The sequence below is a fragment of the Triticum aestivum genome, chromosome 7D (assembly GCF_018294505.1).
Source record: "Triticum aestivum cultivar Chinese Spring chromosome 7D, IWGSC CS RefSeq v2.1, whole genome shotgun sequence".
In the NCBI taxonomy this organism is placed as follows: Eukaryota; Viridiplantae; Streptophyta; class Magnoliopsida; order Poales; family Poaceae; genus Triticum; species Triticum aestivum.
The window spans coordinates 579,450,988-579,456,094 of NC_057814.1; positions in this window are offsets into that span (position 1 = coordinate 579,450,988).

Here is a 5,107-nt window from a genome sequence, read left to right on the forward strand (position 1 = left end):
AAAGCCACAGGTTTTTTTTTTGTGTAGCTCTCATTTTTAACGTATTTCATCATGAAAATGTACACACATGTACATTATGTCTCTGGATGTATGTTTAATTTTATTTTCAAATCTTTTTAATACATAAAATTATGAATTTCCAATTTCTCAAATTCCGCCATGGAGCTTGGCCTCCATTCAACATTTTCGGTGGTTTTCACCCATTCTAGTGCTATTTTTGTGTGGCCTATCAAAACGAAATGCATCATCTGGAACATCTTGCTGAAGTATATGTCAGACTACCTAACCTTTTCCAGCATTCAAGCTTTTGGTTCTACAAGAAAAAGAAATCGAAAAGGATTCTACCCAACCTTTTCCATCATTCCGACTTTTAGTACATTTGACGTTTATATTACAGCCTTGGAAGTGAATGGGGGTTAGTTATACTGATCTTTGCCAGTGTGGATTATTTACAGCCTCTTTCCTGTCTACAGTTAAGTCAGTATAAGCCATATCCAAACAGTTCCATGACTAGTATTTACTAAAAGGTATTCCTTCTTATTTTTAGTTGTAACTTGTCGCCTCCCAAGTCAATGATGTCGAAATAGTGCAAAGAATAGTAACAGTACTCTCTGTAAGTCTGAACCCAATGCTTGCCAAGAACGTCTTGAATGAAATAAATTTTGCCAGGTTTGATCCAGACATAGCACCGATCATAGGAAAAAACACTAGGCTTCATAGATTTGCAGGGGAATCTTATTCTTCATCAGATAATAGGTAGGGTGCACAAATAATTAAAGGGGAGCGATATAAATAAATACAGATGTAAGACCTGAAGAATCTGCTAAACCACATGGAGGTAGAAGTATAGGATGTATAATTTCTAGGTCGAATTTCCTTATGCACAAAATCTGCTAAACCACATGCATTTTAGGAGTGACATGCATGGCTTCCATTCGCCAACTCTTCAGTTTACTCAAATTCCCACAAACCAAACACGATATCACTCCCTCTAATCAATCAATAGACTTTTAATCTCCTCACCCCTCAACTCCCATTCTCCATCTCTAATTCACACAATCCAAACACGCTGTCGCTGCCATCAACGGCGGCGCTGAATCGGCGCCTCGGTGGGATACCACGTTCGATGACCCCTAACCACAGTGAACACTTGGTGAGGCTTCTACTGCTTATTTTGTTCCCTATGCAGAAGTATGTAAACCTCGGGAGACCCTGCAGTGGCGAAGCGAGGCACCGGACAATGGGTGTACATATGTTCCTAAAAATCATAAAGTTACTAGAGATTTTAATTTTTCGATGCCTATATGTGTTGACTTCATTTTTTGGCCTGCATGATAAGGTTCTAAAAGCTACCTCAAATGAAAAAAATGCTCAACATAAAAATTCTTTGGTCTCCTCGAGACGAACAATTCATTTTTTAGAATCCCCTCAATCCAAGTCTGTATGCAAATTCTACAACCAAAACAGACCGACCTGACCATAACCAAAAGTTAGCGCCCGACCCCAGACACTCATGCCCGACTCATCATGTGGGTTTTTCGACTCCCAAGATGGCCTCTACTGAAAATGTGTCCAACATGAAAATTGTCGCCATCGTCGTGGCGCAAAACTGTGGTTTTTGGGTCATCTCCATTCGAGGTCATGCACTAGTAGAAAAAGGCCCATTTGTCTCGGTTCATAAGGCCCATCTGTCCCGGTTGAGGAACCGGGACTAAAGGGTCGTTACTAATGCCCTAGGCCTTTAGTCCCGGTTCTTATACAAACCGGGACAGATGAGCCTCCACGTGGCCGCTCCGGCGAGCCCAGGCAGGAGGGCCTTTGGTCCCGGTTGGTAGCACCAACCGGGACCAATAAGCTTCCACGCGTCAGCATTTCAGCGGTTGGTTTTTTTTGAAAGGAGGTGGTTTAGGGGTTAATTTAGGTTGGTATAGGTAGCTAATAGAGAGATGTGTCCTCTCTTATCTCCGTGCTACTGCTACTGCTATGCCTAAACATGGCTTAGATTGAAGTGAGGCAACATGTGGTGCATGTCGAAAGTAATACTAATCCTAACTTGATCAAGTTTGGTTTGTACTACTTTCGACATGCACCACATGCATGTTGCCTTCACTTCAATCCAATTCATGTTCATTTCATCCACAGATATATAATAACTCTTCATGCTCGCATCATGCATCATCATAATAACAAGTCCTACTAATCATCATCATACAACTTCTACTTGTTATTAATAACAAGTCATAAGATCATCATCCTGATAGTTATCGAACCAACCCTACTTTGTTCTTAGCACATGATCATCAGTATTAGGTAGGACCTAAATACCCTCTTTAAGGTAAAATAACATAAAACAATATAGACCCTGACTCTCCATTATGGAGAATGGAGATCATCCTGTCTCCAATTCTTGCGCTTAGCTTTCTTTTGCTTCCAAGAACCTCCTTACGACTGTCCATATATTTTTTCCATTCTCTGATTAGCATGTCTCCACTTCTTTTAGAAATCCGGTATGGACAGTTGAGATTCGTAGGATGACCTGGATATATGTTCAAAACACGAAGGCTGCCATTCTGATACATCAAATGAGGCACACAATCCTCTAGGATTCTCTGTTGAAAAACATAGTAATAACTTCATAGTTAGCAATGATGTACTAGTTTTAGAAGTATGCAAAAGATGCACGGATGTCGTAATAGTAAAATATCTTACCAGGGTATCTCCATGGTAGTTACCGTGGTTCAACACGTGCACTAGTGGCACGTATTGACCATAATGTTGAGGAGTTTGATTGTAGATATTGTAATTCTCAAGATCAGCACAAAATCCGACCAGATGATTTTTCTCCTGATAAGTTAATTCGGAGCCATCGGTGTAGTGGGTTTTGTCTACCATGTTCCGCACATTGTTTGAACAATCAAAATAAGCTGTCAATGGAAATAAGCTGTCAACTATTTTGAAATAAACAATATAAATTAGCTAATAACTATGTTTGAGAAACTCACATAGCGGTAGAACTGGAGGCGTATCAACAAGGACCCAAATGTCCATATTGTCTTGCTCGATTTCAGGATCACCAAGATCCATGGTGACAAGCATACCCTTATCAAAACCATACATCTTGCAAAATTCTTCCCAATTTTTGCAACCAAAATGGGTTACGCTCTCAACATTATACAGATTTACTTCAAAATCCACATCATGATGGGTCCTTAGGTGAATTTTCTTCGTTTCAAAATTTTCATGGTCTTCAAAATCCATCCTCTCCAAGACATAGCGTCTTGCATGGCATGGGATAAGCTATACTCGAATTGTAAAAGATGAAAATTACACGTTGAAATAGTTGAAGTCATGCTTAATTACGAAAAAAAACACTTGTCGTCGTTGCGTACCGTTTCAACATCGAAGGTCTCCTCGAGCTTAATGCTGAAGCGCCGATCATCGTCCAGGTGAGGCCTGTCGCACAAACCTCGATCGTCATGGCACCACCCGCACTCCCCCGGGAGACTTTCGTCGTCCGATGATGACATTTCCTACGTTCATAATTCAAAGATTAAACTTGTACAATTAAATATATGTACTACAAAAACTAAATTAGATCATTATTATTCATCACGGGTTGACTATCGGTTTGTCGAGTCTTTTCTTGAAAACTCTCAGCTCACGTGGTGTATACATTCGACCGTTGGTGATGGTCGCTCCTCCATTTGTCCCCGAGTGCATTACACCAAAATTTCTAGCACACGGGAACAAAGGAGAAGCGACCCCCACGGCAACAGTCGGGATTCTTCGTCCTCTCATATATATATGGCGGAACTCTCCCTCACTGATTCCTCTCTGACATTTGCGACCGTCGGTGATGGTAACTCCTCCTTTCGTTCCCGAGTGCATTACACCAAATTGTCTAGCACACGGGAACGAAGGAGAAGCTACCCCCACGACAACAGTTGGGATTCTTCGACCTCTCATATATGGTGGAGACTCGACAGACTTAAAGTCAACCCGAAATATCGTTTAATTATCTTTCTAAAAGAGGATTTGGCTGGTCTCACCTCGATGTCGGAGGGAGCGGTGACAGGGACGATGGCGGGGATGATGGAGGGGCCGGGGGCTCCTAGATTTCTGCAAAAAAAACCCTATAAGCTATCAACTAATCATATGCATATGCCTTGCATAGTGCTCTCCAATTTTAGCATTCAAAGTAGGAGTAGTTTTCCAATTTGAGCATTCAATAAGCAAAATCAAATCACAAAATAAAGTAGTATTCAAATTAGGATGCATTCAATTATAAGCAAAACTACATCATCGCCATGCGTCCGTACATCGTCGAATATTATCACTAATACAACTAGAACCGTAGCGCCCGACGGGTATCGGCGCGGGCGGTGGACACCCAAAGGGAAGGAACCATCACAGGATCATAGCTCCAGTGAGATCCCTGAAGAACCTGCCAGGTATTGTCGAACCTGCCCTCCAACGCAACCATGTAGCGACGGACGTGCTAGTGCTCCTCGCTGACACGGTGACGTACCACCTCCGCGGTGTCCGGAAGCCTCGGCACCGTCACTGGCCCACGCGACCGCCACCAAACAAGGATCGGGTCAACGACGGGCTGGCTCCTCACCAACCTACGCCCGCCGGAAGGTAGCACCTCCCAAAACCAGCCCGGCGGAGCCCAGTCCCGGACATGGCCCCTCTGATCAAGCCGGCCTCCTCCGCCGAGTCGACGACGAGGATGCGGGATAGGCATCATCGATGTCGATGCGAGAATAATTGCTTTAACTAAAAAAACAAACTAGTTATATTAATTTCCTTACTATAAATAGAATAAAGTAGTACTTACTAAAAATAAACTAGCTAGTTTAACTAGTTCTATTATTTTTCTAACTAATTCTATTAAACACTTTCTAAGTAGTACTTACTAAAATTTATCGGGGAGGGGGGTACGTATATCGACAACGACATACCCAATAAAAATATAAGAAGAGGAAGAAGAAGAAAAAAAGAGGAGAAGAAGAAAGGAATAGAGGAGGAGAACGAAGAAAAAAAAGAAAAAAAAAGAGGAGAAGAAGAAGGAATAGAGGAGAAGAAGAAAAAATAGATTTATTCT